We start from the raw sequence: 16,719 nt of genomic DNA, 5'->3' as shown, positions 1-16,719 counted from the left end.
AGACAGGGAGAGAAAGAATGGGCATGCCAGGACCTCCATCCACTGCAAACAAACTACAGTTGCATGCTCCATCTGACTTACATGGGTACTAGGGAAATCAAACCTTAGGCTTCACAGGCAAGTGCCTTAACTGCTAAGCCATCTATCCAGCCCAGATTTTTAAAAAATTTACTTATTTACAAATAGAGAGAGAGAGAGACAAAGAAAAGAGAAACAGGGAGAGAGAATGGGTGCACCAAGGCCTCTAACGATTGCAAACAGATTCTAGACAAATGCACCACTTCATGCATCTGGCTTTATGTGGGTACTGGAGAATCACACCTGGGTGGTTAGGCATGGCAGGCAAGCACCTTAACCAACTGAGCAATCTCTCCAGCTCCAACTCCAGGGAGATTTAACTAAGCAGGGAAGACCCTCTCTGAATATGGGGAGAAAAGTGGGCTGGAGAGATGGCTTAGCAATTAAGACACTTACCTATGAAGCCTAAGGACTCATGTCCAACCCTCCAGGTCCCACGTAAGCCAGATGCAGTGATGCAAACATGCAAGCTCTCATGTGTGCACAAGGGAGCACACGTGTCTGGAGTGTGATTGCAGTGGCTGGAGGCCCTGGCATGTCAATTCTCTTTCTCTATTGCTCTTGTTCTCTCTCCTCTCTCTGTCTCTCTCTCTCTTGCATAAAAAAAATGGCTGGTCTGTTGGGCTTGCCTCAAAAAAAAAAAAAAAACAGTTGGACTGAATGGATTGCATTTTACATCATGAATAGCCATCAGTTTGTAGGGGTTAGGGACAGAATGTAGTGATTTGAATTATGTGACCCCATAAAACTTATGTGTTTTGAATGCTTGGTACCCAGCTGGTGGCAATTTGGGAGGTGCAACCTTGCTGCAGAGAGTATGTTGTTGTGATCAGGTTTAGGGGTGTTATAGCCAGCTTCCCTTTGCTAGAGTGAGGCTCACTCTCCTGATGCTGTTGTCCACACGATGTTTGTAAGGAAGTGATGTCCAGCCTCTATCATCATGGAGCTCCCCCTCAAGACTGTAAGCCAAAATTAGTGCTTTCCTCCCATCAGCTGCTTTTAGTTGAGTGCCTTGCACCAACAGTGAGAAAGTAACTGCAACAAGGGCTCTTTCCAGACTGGTGGCCTCTCCTTTGCACCAATCAAGCAATTTTCTTTGTTCTCCAACACATATAAACCTTCTGACCAGAGTTCTACTTCGAACCCACTTTCCAGAACCCATCTCTACTGTCCAGAGCTTTGTACTTTCACTTCTCAGTAAACACTGTAAACTTTTCCTCTAAGCTTGCTTTCTCTCTATAATAAAGCTCCTTAAAAAAAAAAAAAAAAAGAAGACCTTACCCTTCACAGTTGGGGGTAGTGGCACACAACTTTAGTCACAGCCCTGAGGAGACTGAGGCAGGAGGGTCTCCACAAGTTCCAGGCCAGCCTGGGCTACAGATTTGAGTTCCAGGCCAGCCTGGGCTACAGTGAGACCCTGCTTCAACCCTCCTCCAAAATTAATTAATTAAATAACGTATCTGTTGTCCATGAGATTCATTCTTCAAGTTGCTAAGACAAATAACCCATGGCTCCTGACTCAGTAGAGCTCTGGTGGCTGTTGGGAGCCTGGCACCCTAGTTCTTAATTAAGCCCACCTAAGACTCATAAGAAGGCTCCATCACTCTCAAAGAGATTCATTACAAGACGAGAGTAATATATGATGAACAAACAAAAGCGAAAATAATCGAGAATTTTAAATGATGAATGCTAGTGTTTCTTCCTCAACAAGGCGGGGGTTTTCAGCATGGCTGTGGGATGACATTCCAAAGACTGGAAGGAGAGCAACTGTACAGTGTTGAGTGAACAGAACACCCAGTCTCCAGGGCAGCTTGATGATGGCCGGGAAAGCATGGCCTGAGCCGAGGCTGGACGTCACCTCTGCCACAGCAGGTGGACACCAGTAGCAGGAGAGTGAGTCAAGTTCTGCAACACCCCTAAGCGCCCCCCACCAACAGCACATCTCCTCCAATGAGGCTCCACCTCCCAAACTGCCATTAGCTGGGGACCATTCAGAACACATGAGTTCATGTGAGACATCTGATTCAAACCACCATATTTTGCCTCTAACCCCTGTAAACTCATGGCTGTCTATGATGTAAAATGCAATGCATTCAGTTTAGTGTTAAAAGTCTCCCTAAAAAAAAAAAAAATTATTAAAAAAAAAAGTCTCCCTAGTTTTCTGTTAGTACCCAAACTGTTCAGACATTCCCTTACTCTAAAGTCTCCTAACTATGAGTTTGGTAAACCAAAAACACATAAAGGCACAGAGTAAACATTCACACTGCAAAAGATGGCATTGGACCTAGCGAGGGAGGATTGAACCAAAGCAATACCTAAAACAAACAGGGCAAACATCAAATTCTGTAGCTCCAACAAGTAACCAGTGTGACCAGTGACAATGTCCCTGGGGTTCCAATTCCATCCCTTCCACTGGGCTGCTCACAGCCCAGAGAACAATCTGCCCCAAGCCAGCAGCTCTCCTTGGTGGCATCTAAGAAAAAAAAATGCCAAGGTCTCCACTGCAACCCACAGTTCGTCCTCCTGGCTTCACTGGGTCTCAATGCAGAGACTCCAACAACCCTGCCTCTCATTGCCCAGTGGCCCTCCAACAAAACCATGTCACATGTCCAGTGACCCTCTCTCTCCTGGATTTGTGTCCAGGTGGGCTATCAAACTGTTAATCTAGGGGGAGACTAAAGCTGACTTTGAAGAGCAGGGCAGTCAGTCCTTCAGCATTCAGGCTCCTTACTTTCAAAAGAGCCCAGCATTCTTTCTGCTGTCCCCATGCAGAACAGCTGGCCCAATCTCAATGGTGAGGACCTCTCAAACAACTGCAGCTGAGTGGGCACTGTCTCCAGCCTTAAACTTTCATTTCTTTCTGTGCCATCTCCATCTGCTCACACCAGTCCATTTCTACACAATGCAACCCTGCACAAGCTGTCAGGATATGTGAAGACTGCAGTAAGCCTCTCAGGCAAACTGTCTCTAGCCTAGTCCAGACAAAGCTACTTCCTCCCTTCCTAAGCCAAATCTAACAGTCCACATTTCTTTCTGCATTTAGGTCGTTCAGCTCTTTAAGAATCCATAAATCTGGGCTGGGAAAGTGGCTCAGTAGTAAAAAGGCACTTGCTTGCAAAGGCAAATGGTCTGGGTGTAATTCCCCAGGACCTACTTAAAGCCAGATGCACAAAGTGGTGCGTGTGTCTGGAGTTAGTCAGTGGCAAGAGATCCTGGAATACCTATTCTCATTCTTCCTCCTCCTCCTCCTCCTTCTTCTTCTTCTCTCTCTCTCTCCTTGAAAATAAACTAAGAAAAAAGTAAAGAACTCATCAAGGTGTACTTATAACACTGTACGGTATCTCTTAGACCAAGGTTTCAAATCATTCCACATTCCTCCCACAAATCAGTTTCAAAAGGCCAAAAGCCATACAGTTAGATCTTTAGCATTAATGACCTCACTCCACTGGTGCCAATTTTCTGTTGTAGTTCCTTTGTGTTTCTTAGATAAAACACCTGACCAAGAAAGCAGCTGGTGGGAAGTAAGGTTTTTCTTCTGGTTTACAGTCCCAAGGGGAAGATCCATTGTAGCAGAAGGCTTTACATGAGCAGCGGCCAGACATCATTGAGTCAAGTTCTGTCAAGGAGAATGGCTAAAACACTCCAAAGCCTGCTCCCCCAACACATTTTTTCTGGCAAGTCTCCATTTCCCAAATTATCATCAACTGGGTACCAAGTATCTAGAACATGTGAGTTTATGGGGGACATCTGATTCAAACCACCTCAGTTACCTCAGCCAATGGGTCAAGTTTGAGGTCAACAGTGGTGAGTCATTTTAACAGCATGCACCTTTAATTTGAATGAAAAAGGCATTTTGTTGTCTGGTGCATGATTTCTTGGGGAGACATAAAATCAACAACTGCTCCCACACTGAGAAGTGTGGACAGTCAAAAGCTCATAGAAGCTCATTTTGATGAATTAGACAAGGTTATTAGGGGTTACTTACAAAGTCGTGGGTCCAAAGGCATTATCCCAAAGTCACGCCCCTCCCCACTCACTCACCTGTCAAGCTCCTCTTCTCTATGGCTGTGAGTCTATGAGGAATTATTACTCCTCTGGATGAGAACAGTAGCTAGAATCACTCTCAGAGTGATGCACGGCACAAGCCCAACCCGCCTCTGGGGAAGCCACGTCTCTGCGTGTTCTCTGTGTTTTAACTCATCAGGGATTCTGCCAACACTGCCCATGGAAGGACAGATTGTTAGCAGTAGTTGGACATGGCAGCTTCCAGCAAGACGGAATTGTCCTGGTTGGGATTTGGAAGACTCATCTTATGACAACCTCTTGTCATGAGAAAACACCCAGACAAGCACAGGATCCCTAACCAGCGTGCCTTGGAAGTGTCACAGTCATCAGAAAGAAGGGATGCAGGCTGGTGGATGGCTCAGTAGTTAAAGGTGCTTGGTTGTAGAGCCCAACGTCCTGGGTTCAATGCCCCAGTACCCATGTAAAGCCAGATGCATAAAATGGTGCATGCATCTGGAGTTCAGTTGTAGTTGGCAGGAGGACCTGGCATGCCCGTACTCACTGTCTCTGTCTCTTTCTTCTCTCTCTCCCTCTCTTTCACCTTCTCAAATAAGTAAATAAAAATACTGAAAGGGGAAAAACAAAACAAGTGATATGAGAGGAGCTGTCACAGCCAGGAAATGTCTAACGAGCCAAGACTAATTCAGAATGTGATCCTGGAACAGGAAAAAGGACATTCAGGGACTTTGGGGAATGACACGGTGTCACAGTGAGTCATCAGTGGTAAGTAGTGAACCAGAATGATGCTGACAGTGAGGAACAGGGTGTGCAGGTTTAAAGGGGGGGGGTGCTCTGTAATGTTCTCACCATTTTTCTACAAATTTAAAACTAAAGTGGAGTTTATTAAATGATAGTTTAAAAATATTTATTTATTTGACAGGAGCGGGAAGGAGGGAGAGAATGGGCATGTTGGGGCTTCTAGTTACTGCAAATGAACTTCGGACACATGTCACCATGTGCACATGGCTTACGTGGATCCTTGGGCTTCTCAGGAAAGCACCTTAACTGCTAAGCCATCTCTCCAGCCCCCTTAAATGATAGTTTTAATGAAAAGGATTTTAAATGAAGGATGCGGTTCTGTTTTTTCTTTTTGGTTTTTCGAGGTAGGGTCTCACTCTAGCACAGGCTGACCTGGAATTCACTATGTAGTCTCAGGGTGGCCTGGAACTCATGGTGATCCTCCTACCTCAGTCTCCCGAGTGCTGGGATTAAAGGCGTGCGCCACCAGCCCCAGCCAACACCATCGCTTTTTTGAGACAAGTTCTCTCATTGGCCTGGAGCTCCCCAGTGAGGCTAGGCTGGTGAGCTGCAGTGTGCTGGCTTAATTCCACTGTGCCCCATCACCTCATGTGTTTTGCACACTTGGTCCCCTGCTGATGGCAACTTGGGAGGTGGAGCCTTACTGGGGAGGGCTGTCACTGGGAGGTGGAGCCTTGCTGGAGGAGGTGTGTCACTGGGAGATGGAGCCTTGCTGGGGAGGTGTGTCACTGGGAGGTGGAGCCTTGCTGGGTAAGTGTGTCACTGGGAGGTGGAGCCTTGCTGGGGGAGGTGTGTCACTGGGAGGTGGAGCCTTGCTGGTGGAGGTGTGTCACTGGGAGATGGAGTCTTGCTGGGGAGGTATGTCACTGGGAGGTGGAGCCTTGCTGGGGAGGTGTGTCACTGGGAGGTGGAGCCTTGCTGAAGGAGGTGTGTCACTGGGAGATGGAGCCTTGCTGGGGAGGTGTGTCACTGGGAGGTGGAGCCTTGCTGAGGTGGTGTGTCACTGGGAGATGGAGCCTTGCTGGGGGAGGTGTGTCACTGGGAGATGGAGCCTTGCTGGGGGAGGTATGTCACTGGGAGATGGAGCCTTGCTGGGGGATGTGTGTCACTGGGAGGTGGAGCCTTGCTGGGGAGGTGTGTTACTGGGAGGTAGAGCCTTGCTGGAGGAGGTGTGTCACTGGGAGGTGGAGCTGTGCTGGGAGGTGTGTTACTGGGAGGTGGAGCCTTGCTGGAGGAGCTGTGGCTCTGGGAGATGGAGCCTTGCTGGGGGAGGGGTGTCACTGGGAGGTGGACCTTGAGGTTTACTAGCTCCTAACTTGTCAGTGTCAGTTCAGCTCACTCTCCTGCTGCTGTTTTCCTTGTGCTGTGGCAGGGGTTTTGTCCAGCCTCTGCTCACACCATGCTTTCCCTGCTGTCATGGAGCTTCCCCTGGAAGACTGTGAGCCAAAATAAACCCTTTCCCCCCATCAGCCTCTCTTGTTCAGGTGCTTTTCCCCAGCAATGAGCAGGCAACCACAACACCCAGGGTGCTTCTGCCTCAACCTCCCCAGAGCTTGGATTACAGACACACACCCCACACCTGGCATGTGTATGTATGTTCTGGGAATCAAACTCACGTCTTCATGTTATGGCAAGCATTTTTCCCACTGAGTCACCGCCCCAGCCCCAGTAATTCCACCATTTGTAGGTGTGGATCAGTTGCCAAGGCATGTCATAGGGTCGTAAGTCTCTGAAACAGCACACTTGCGCATCTTGCCGGCGCTCGTTGGGGTTTGGCTGAGGGCGCCTCACAGTGAGCGTGACAGGAGGCCTGTGATGTCTGTCATCTTCAAAGGCACTCAGAGATACTACATTTGGGGGGGGGGGGACTTTCAAACACACAAATTCTTGGGGCATTGAGGAAAATTAAGAGCCTGAAAGAAGAGGACCCTTGGCCAAGATCATGGGGGGGGGGTCAAAGCCAGAGTCATTCTGGGTTCCCCTTGTACCCTTCTACCTGCAGTGACTTCTAGGGACCAAGACTCAGGTAGCAGGAGGGATGAGAAAGAAGGTCATCTTGGGGTGGGGCCAATATGGGTCCATCAGTCCATGGCCCATCACTCTCCAAGCCCCTCTGAAGGGCAGCCCCCATGTCAAGCACTTGAGAGCTCTGGGTAATAGGCTAACTTGAGACAGGAAGACAAGCCCATACCAGCATGGCTTCTGACAACTCACTTGTGGCATGTGGATGCTGCTGGTTCTGATGCTGGAGGTGTGGGGGACCCCTTGCTCTCAGCAGTGAACTTTAAGTGCTTCTCTGGATCAGAAATTGCAAGTCACTCATCAGACGGACCTTGGCTGGGGGAGCGAGAGTCTTACTCTCAGAAAAGCGGCTGACAGAGCTTTGGAGCTTCGTTCTGGGAGAGGAAGGCTGTGAATCCCAGTGTCTCTGTGTCCTGAGTGGCCATGACGTCTGTTACCTGAGGACAGAGGCAGGTGAGTCAAGTGGGCTGGACACAAAACTGAATCCGTCATCTTTCCTTTTACATCTTCCAGTTGTATTGTGGACGGTCACTGCCTGGTTTAAAAGAGAGTTTATTTCCTGATTTTGACCACCAGGGTCCAGCCGCTGACCACTGCTCTCCATTCAACACATGACTTAGCACATTGGTTTCAAGTGGATTCCTCCCTCCCACCTTCCTTTCTTTCTCTTCCTTTTTTTTTTTTTATTTTTATTTTTTCGAGGTAGGGTCTCACTGTAGCCCAGGCTGACCTCTGACCTGGCATTCACTGTGTAGTCTTAGGATGGCCTAAGACTGTCAACAATCCACCCACCTCGGCTTCCCAAGTGCTGGGATTAAAGGTGTGCGCCACCACGCCTGGCCACTCTTTCTTTTTAAAGCAGGGTCTCTTGCTCAGGCTAACCTGGAACTCACTTTGTAGCCAAAACTGGCCTAAAACTCATGGCAATCCTCTTACCTCAGCCTCCCAAGTGTTGGGATTTAAAGGTGTGCTCCAATGCCAGGCGAGGTGCACACCTTTAATCCCAGAACTTGGGAGACAGAGGTAGGAGGATTGCTAGAAATTCGAGTCCCCTCTGATACTATACAGTGAATTCCAGGTCAGCCTTGGATAGAGTGAGACGCTACCTGGAAAAACAAAACACACACACACACACACAAAGGCATGCTCCACCATGTGGTTCTTTAGTAGTTTTAATTATTATGTGTGTAATATGTGATCTTAAAATTTTATTTGCAAGCAGAGAGAGACAGAGAGAGAGAGAAAGAGATTGAGATAGAATGGGTGCACCAAGACCTCCAGCTCCTGCAAACAAACTCCAGACACATGCTGAATCTTGGGCATCTGGCTTTACACGCATACTGGGAAATCAAACTCAGGCTTTGCAGGCAAGTGCCTTAACCACTAAGCATCTCTCTCTCCAGCCCGCATGTGGCATTGTGCATGTGTGGTGTATGCACATGTGTGCGCAGATGCATGTGCCCCGTGCATGCATGGAGGCCCGAGGGGCATGTTGGGAGGAGGTCTTCTCTAGCCCTCACCTGTGTCATTCCTTTGACCACGGATCCATCTCTGCAGCCCCACTGTGCTGTTTGCTTGAGATGAAGGCTCTCTCTGAACTCAGAGCTACCATTTTTTGGTCGGGCTGGCTGATCAGAGAGCCCCAGCGATTTTCTGGTCTCCACTTCTCCACTTCCCACAGTACTGGGGTTGTAACAATCTTGCCTGGCAGCACCCAGCTGTTTGCACGGGTGCTGATGAATTGAACATGGGGCAAATCAGGCCTCTCCAGACTCATGCCTGTGTGCGAGTGCCCTTACCCACGGAGCCGTCTCCCCAGCCTGGACTTACAAGACATCCTCATTCTTCTCCACCCAGCTTAGCTGTTGTCCAAGACGGTTATAAAAACAAGTGAAGCCAGGCGTGTTGGCATATGCCTTTAATCCTAGCACTGGCAAGGCAGAGGTAGGAAGATAGCTGAGAGCTCGAGGTCCCCCTGAAACTACATAGTGAATTCCAGGTCACCGTGAGCTACAGCAAGACCCTATCTCAAAAATCAAAACCAAAAAAAGAGCAGAGAAGAGACCGGTTAGCCCAGAGCTCACCCAAGGACCCCACAGCGGCAGGCAGGACGGGCCGGGATTCTGGAAGGGGATGGGCGGCGCCCTCAAGGACGCTGCGCACCCGTCTTGTTGCGCGGTTTCTGTTTGTTTCCGTGAGGGAGGGGCGGCGCATGCGCGAGCCTGTTGACTTCTTGGCCAGGCTGAGGCTTTTCTTGAGTTTGGAGCAAATTCTAGTCAGTTCTGATGGAGGAGCGACCACCACTCCCTTCGCCTCTCCTCCACCCAGGGACGCTCTGAGCTCCTGTGCGCTGGAGGAAGGTTGAAAGGATGGGGCTCCATCCAAGAGGACCGGCGCTCTCTCAGGAGGGAAAGCCCTCTCTCTCTCTCCCTCTCTGTCTCTCTCCCTCTCTCTGTCTCTCTCCCTCTCTCTGTCTCTCCCTCTCTGTCTCTCTCCCTCTCTTTCCCTCTCTCTCTCTCTGTCTCTCTCCCCCTCCCTCCCCCCCCCCTCTCTCTGTGTGTGTGTGTGTGTGTGTGTGTGTGTGTGTGTGTGTGTGCGCGCGCGCGCGTGTGCGTCAGCGTGCAAGGTCGCACTTGTCCACTAGGTGGCACAAGCATCTGGCGTTCCATTGCAGGGGCTGAGGCAGGGCCAATTCTCTGTGTGTCTTTCTCACTTTCTCTAAAATTAAAAAAAAAAATGACAGCAGGATAGTGACAGCCTACTAGTTGGTCCCCTGCTGCAAGAGGGACAAACAGGAAAATGAGCCCTTGTCACGCAGGTGGGATGGGGCGAGGTCAGAGCCACCTGAGCCGATGTCTGATGTCCGGTCACTGTGGGTGGCGGGAGCAGCTGCAGGTTGGCGATGTCCCTCTGATTGCGTCTGAGCCGCTTGTGGTGGGTCCTGACCTGCTTCCTGTCCTCCCTGGTGGTCGACCTGGGACTCACTGTCCCAGATGTGTGGGGAGGGGCCCAGGGGGACGGATGAGCGCGAGGCTGAAGGGAGAGAGGAGGGGCTCTGGACGGCGTGAGTGGGTGCGGGGCGGGCGTGGAGGGCTGAGGTGTGAGGTGTGCTGGGGGTCATGCAGGACAACAGAGGGACCCACGAGAACGTAAACTGGGGGCCTGGTCTCGTCAGAGCAGAACTTCAACCTTGCTGGGGTTTTGAACATTCGCCAAGAGCTCTGTGTTTCCTCATCAAGCCCCCATGCGTGTGGGACGCTGAGCCATGGCTTCAGTCCACTTATAGTATTCTAAATGCAAATTATTAATGGTCACCGTGTTTCATTTTGTTGTTGGCAGTGCTGGGGCAGGATGTGCAAGTGTTTCAGACAGGGTGGCCCAGGCTGGCGCCTCTGTGTAACCGTGCCTGATTGTAAACTCCCAGATCCCGTCTCCACATTCTGAGTGTTGGGAACCACTATACCTTGCTTTTTTTTTTTTCCATATATGACAATCTTTTTTTTTTTTGTTTTACTTTATTTTTGTTTATTTATTTGAGAGAGAGAGAGAAAGAGAGAGAGGGAGAGAGAATGGGCACAGCAGGGCCTCCAGCCACTGCACACCAACTCCAGACGCATGTGCTTCCTTGCACATATGACCTACGTGGGTCCTGGGGCATTGAACCAAGGTCCTTTGGCTTTGCAGGCAAACGCCTTAACCACTAATCCATCTCTCCAGCCCTGCTTTTATTTAAATAATTTTAAAATTTATTTGCAAGGAGAGAAGAGAGGGAATGGGCACACCAAGCCTCTTGCCACTGGAAGTGAACTCCAGATGCATGTGCCACTTTGTTATACCTTGATTTGTGTATTTTATTTATTTATTAAATTTATTTAAGAGAGAGAAAGAGGCCGACAGAGAGAGTGGGCGCAGCAGGGCCTCCAGACACTGAAAATGAACTCCAGATGCATGCACCACCTTGTGCATCTGGCTCAGAGATTTACTGTCGTCCTCTCTCTCACCAGGTCACTCCTGGTCTCTCCATATGGCTAATGTAAAGAACAGAGATTTGATGCCCTAACAAGAAAATTCCTTCCCCTTTCTCACCTTCCCCCAGTTGAAAAAACCTATAAAGCCCACTATCTGTAATCCCAGCCTGACTGCTCTGCAGTCAGTCCTGGTAGCTTGTGTCCCCCCCCCCCCCCAGTAAAACTTCCATCTTTGCCTCAGAGTGTCCTCCATGGTCCTTGGTCACTCCTAAACCTTACAGTCCCAATAGTTTTATTGAGATAAATCATTTTCCACAAATATTCAAAAAGACAAATCACAATGTCTCAGTAACCATATGTCCAACTCAAGCTCAATCTACTTGAGTTTGGCTTCCCACTAAAAAACCCTTTATTTTATTCACATTAGAGCAATAAATCTCCCAGGCTCATCTTCCTTGCCCAGTAATTCAAAGTCAAAACTCAAAAGCATCAATAAAGAGACATGTAGAAATTAACACTCTTTAAATTTGTTTTAAAGATTTTAAGGTTTAAAAAGTGTTTAAGGTTTGTAATTCTTCCTAGGAAAACATTATCTGCATGAATACCCTAATGGCAAATCATTGTCAAATGGTTCAGCTGCATTTGGTACGGAGGGTAGGGAATATCTTCAAAGCACCCCAGCTCTCCCAACGAGAAGGTCAGGGGTACACTGGTTTGTGTTACTGCGATATCCAGCAAGTCATTAAGGTTGCTTTTCCTCCAGCAAGGGCTTTAGCAAATCAGCTTTAGGTTTGAGCTCCAAAGTTGGCTAACAATTTACTGATGAGATCCATAACTTTTGGGTCGCTCTGATATTTTGGCATATTTGCTGGGTGCTGGGCCACAGCCTGGAAGGCCGCCATGACTTCTGGATCCTGCATTGCAGCAAGAACCTCTGGATCACTGAGAGTTTCATTAAGTCCAGGCATGGCCCCTCCCATTCCAGGCATTCCACCAGGAAAGCCACCTGGAAACAAGCCATACTGAGCTCCAGATTGTCCTGTAGCTTCTTCCTCCCTTTGGGCTCTCTCATGCCCTTCTCAAGCCTTCTTACCCTTTCTGTTCTGTCTTTCCCCTCTCTCTCTCCCTCCCTCTCTCTCTCTCTCTCTCTCTCTCCATGTTTTCGCTCATATTTTCTCTGATATGAGGCAGTTTTCTGAGTGCTCGGTTGAACTTCTTTCAGCATTGCACTGACCTCATCATCATAGTCCAGCTTACAGGCAGGGCAAGCTCTCAGGCTGCTTCTTCCAATGGCCCAGAAGTCTGTGTGCTTTCCCCCACCACTTATAAGGCTGAGCGGAATCAGGACTTATTTTACCGGCTCTGTCACAGTCTTGAATGGCAGCATTTGGCTTCTGTAACTTGATGAAAACACTGTCTCCTTGTCATACAGAATGGCCAAGCAAGGGTTTAGCTTGATGGCATCTGTGAACAAGTCAATGCTTTCTGAAGCTCACCATCATTTAGGACTTCAATAGCAGCCCCCTTTCTTTTCATTTGCTTGATCCATCATCTCTTCAGTTATCTCTAAATTTTCATCTCCCATTTATTTTTTTAAATATTTTTTGTTTATTTTTATTTATTTTATTGAGAGTGACAGACAGAAAGAAGCAGATATATATATATAGAGAGAATGGGCATGCCAGGGCCTCCAGCCACTGCAAACAAACTCTAGACGTGTGCTCCCCCTTGTGCATCTGGCTAACGTGGGTCCTGGGGAATTGAGGCTCGAACCAGGGTCCTTAGGCCTCACAGGCAAGCGCTTAACTGCTAAGCCATCTCTCCAGCCCTCATCTCCCATTTCTTGAGGGGCATCAGTGTCTGGTTTAATTACATCTTCATTATCCCTTTCGTAATATTTTCTTCTGATTTAGCGTTGAGTCTCGGATGGCACTTTACCTCTGGTGCTGTCCAGCCACTCCCTCAGGAAGCGCATTTCCCCGCTGTGCAGGATGCTCGGGGCTGCTTGCACGTGTTCACGAAGGCCCGGGGCTCGTTCACCTTGTGGGGATCCATGGTGGGGAGGCAGCGGACAGCGGCAGGAGTGGATGGGGCTGAGGCCCAATGCCAAGGCCCCGGCGCTGCCTCCAACGTGATGGCAGAGGGAAGGGGCAGCTGCCGCAGGGCACAACACCCCAGAACCTCCCCCTCAGTTGGCTTCTTGACTCCTGAGTCAGGACCTGGGATAAGCACTCCCTAGGCTTCTCAGACAGCACCCTTCTAGGCTCCCTCTTGCTGCTCTGGCCCTGCCCAGCCAGGCTCAAAACCCAGTCCCTCAACGTGTCTGTGTGTCTGTCTGATCTGCCTCCCACATCCATAATGCAGAGCTCTGGGGAGGGTCCGGGCAATAGCTGCCTTTGATCAACCCAACATCTGGGCTGACTGGTGATCAAAGATGAGAAACCTGTGACGGCTGAGACTTGGCGAAGACCCAGCCTGGCTTAATGCGTGCTGGGGGAGGGGAAGGGGAAGGGGAGTGGGAGGCGGGTGGAGGGAAGGGGATGTGGGGCCCGGAGCAAGCCACTGAACTACATGATGGGAAGGATTTCTACACGAAGGGTTAGAAACATGGACTACTGTGATCTCTACGGCCTGTGCCTCGGTTTCATTTTCTGTAAAATGGGGATCATGCAGCAAAATGAGCTAAGAAATGTAAAGTGGGACTGGAGAGATGGCTCTGCGGTTAAGGCACTTGCCTGCAAAGCCTAACGACTAGGGTTTGATTCCCAGTACCCACATAAAGCCAGATGCACAAAATGGTGCACCCATCTCGAGTTCATTTGCAGTGAGTAGAAGCCCTGGACGTGCTCATTCTATCCGTCTCTCTTCTCTTTGTCTCTGCTTACAAACAAAAATTTAAAAGAAAAGAAGGAAAAAAAAAGAAGTGTAAAGTGCTTAGAGCAGCGCCCCCTGCTGATGCTATGCGTTTATTGCTACACTTCCTCCAGCTTTCTGAAAGCTTTAGGGTCCAGTGGTTTGGAAGCCTGCGCTCTGGCCTTCAGTTTCACCAGCAGTAAGTGGAGACCCAGGATAGGAACCTGCAACCAGGCAGAGATCAGGTCTTTCTGTCTGACAGGTGAGAGATAGGGTCTGCAAACGGGAGGTCATACAAGGAGGAATGGTGCTCTCTGGATGTGGCTCCAAATAGATACCTGAGCTCTTGCTTATGTAAAAGGAGGCCCAAGATAAGACCCCTGGGATTTTGACACATGTCAAGAATGGGCTTGACCACATTCCTGTACAGGTCAAAGTGGCCTCTTAGCTCCAAGCTTTCCCATTTCAAGATGGTGTGAATGGCACACACCTTGAGAGTGTCCCCAAGCGCCATGACAGACCTGTGAGGTTTTGACCTGGTCACAGCTGGCCTGGGACTGGGGTGGAGGGCTTTTTATAGCAGGAAAAGTAGGAGGATGGGTGTGAGCCCACAGGGGCTGGGGGCACTGGATGACAATGGAAAAAAATTCCTGACTCTGTGGGCTGAGCCTGGCTGTCACCATAGTCACCCTCCCCAACTTGTGAGCACTTCTCACCTCCCTTGGCTCACACACCGTCCCTGACAACACAAGGTGGCGCTGGGCCTGCTGTGAGATACCCTGTTGCAGGTGAAATTTCACTCCCAGAATATCTAAATGTTGAAGTCCAAAGTCCCAGTGCCTCACCAGGTGACCTCATTTGGAAATGAGGCTGTGGCAGGTGTTATGTGTCAAGGTGAACAATTTACCCCATTTTAGAGCATGGGGAACCCTCAATTCAGCATAATGGGTGTCTTTTTAAAACGAGGAAAGCAGGGGGCTGCAGAGAGTGCTCACCAGTTAAGGCACTTGCTGGCAAAGTCTACTGACCTGGGTTCAATTCTCCAGTACCCACATAAAGCCCACAAAATGGCACGTGTATCTGGAGTTTGTTTGCAGTGGCCAGAGGCTCTGGTGTGCCCATTCTCTCTCTCTCCCTTTCTCTTTCTCTCTCTCTCTCTCTCTCTCTCTCTCTCTCTCTCTCTCTGCTTGCAAATAAACAAAACAAAAATTAAAAATGACGTGTGTAATGAAGCCGTAGGAACTTTAAAAAGGGGGGTGTGGGAATCGGGTCACAGACAGGCACAAATCAAGGGACACACAGGATGGCCTACAGGAGTCTTGGGCTGACTTGCTTCGCAGCCTCCAAAAGGCACCTGTTACTTTTCTCACCGCTGTGACGGGACAAGGACTTACGGTTTCAGGGATACCAGCTCCGTCTGTGGCGGCGGGAGTGTGGCATAACTTGTTCGCGTCTTGCTGGATCAGGAAGCCTGGAGCAAGAACAGGGTTGTGACTCAAAGCTGCCCCACCCCGGAGCCACGTAAGCCAAAGGTCCTGCAGCCTCTTTCAACATCGCCACCTGCTGGGCACCAGTGGTCCAAACACGTGGCCTGTCACACACGCCCTAGCGTGAGTTCATTGTCCATCTTCAAGAACCTTGAGATGGTTATTGAAGTCGTGCGAACCATCCAATCCAGTCTGCTGTAAAGCAGCTCTCACAAGCCCACACACCTCTGTCGGCAAGTTCAGCGGCCCTGAAGACAGGAATTCCTTTCTTAGCATCTGTTTAGTGTCCTGGTCCCCCGGAAAAATCTAGAGGAACAACAGATCCCACTGCCAACATCCACATCTTCACAAACTTTAGAGAGATCCTTTCAAAGCACCCACACACCCTCAAGCCCATCCAGGACTTAAGGAACATTCTGGACCTGGTTCCTTCCTAAAGAGGGGAGCAGAGCCACCTCTGAGCTGATGCTGTCTACTGGGTTTGCTGCACAGATGGTCTATTTTTTTTATTTATTTAATTAACTTATTAGAGAGACAGATGCAGGTAGAGAGGGAGATAATGTGTTGCCAAGACCTCTAGCCACTGCCAATGAACTCCAGACACATGTGCCACCTTGTGCATCTGGCTCATGTGGGTACCAGGGAGTTGAACCTGGGTCCTTAGACTTCCCAGGCAAGTGCCTTAACTGCTAAGCCATTTCTCCAGCCCCATTTTTAAAAAATTTATTTGAGTTAAAGAGGCAGGTGGAAAGGGAGGGAGAGAAAGAATGAGTGTGCCAGGGCCTCTAGCCACTGCAAAAGAACTCCAGACACATATACCACCTTGGGTATCTAGTTAATGTGAGTACTAGGGAATTGAACCTGGGTCCTTAGATTTAACAGGTAAGTGCCTTAACTGCTAAATCATTTCCCCAGCCTTTTTTTTTGTTTTTGTTTTTGTTTGAGGTAGGGTCTTGCTCAAGCCCAGGTTGACCTGGAACCCACTCTGTATTCTCAGCCTGGCCTGGAACTAACTCATAGCAATCCTCCTACCTCAGCCTCCCAAGTGCTGGGATTAAAGGCATGTGTCACCATGCCTGGCCAGAGGTTCGTTCTGTGAGCAGTCTTCATAGACATTAACTCATGAGTAGGGAGAAAAGCCCGTGACCTTTTATAATACAAGGGCAGGTAGGGCCGGGATTTCATAGGAATACGTGGCCAACCAGGGCACAGTAGGGCTGTGGCGCACAGTAGGTGCTCGTCCGTGCTTGCTCCTGCCTGCTCATGGACAGGATCCAGCACTGTGCAGATCACAGAAAAGCCCCTCGAGGCTCTTCATTTGAGCGGATTGCCTGGGTGTCTGGCAGATTCGCACGGTCGAGGCTCCACGCAGACTCCCTTTTCCCGCGACGACAGCCAGGGACAGAGGCACGAAGCCATGGGTATCTTTGCAGGTTGGCTGGCTCTATCAGCCAGGCCAGTGCTGAGGGCTCTGGAGATGGCACAAA

General features: G+C 49.4%; 1 pseudogene; it reads right to left on the bottom strand.

Moving 5' to 3' along the window:
- Positions 1-11,677: 11,677 nt before the first annotated feature.
- On the bottom strand, positions 11,678-12,947 carry LOC101608281 (annotated as a pseudogene).
- Positions 12,948-16,719: the final 3,772 nt, after the last annotated feature.

Source organism: Jaculus jaculus, chromosome 13 (assembly GCF_020740685.1).
Source record: "Jaculus jaculus isolate mJacJac1 chromosome 13, mJacJac1.mat.Y.cur, whole genome shotgun sequence".
NCBI lineage: Eukaryota > Metazoa > Chordata > Mammalia > Rodentia > Dipodidae > Jaculus > Jaculus jaculus.
Note: the sequence above shows the minus strand (reverse complement) of the source record. Positions and strands in the feature narration are given on the sequence as shown.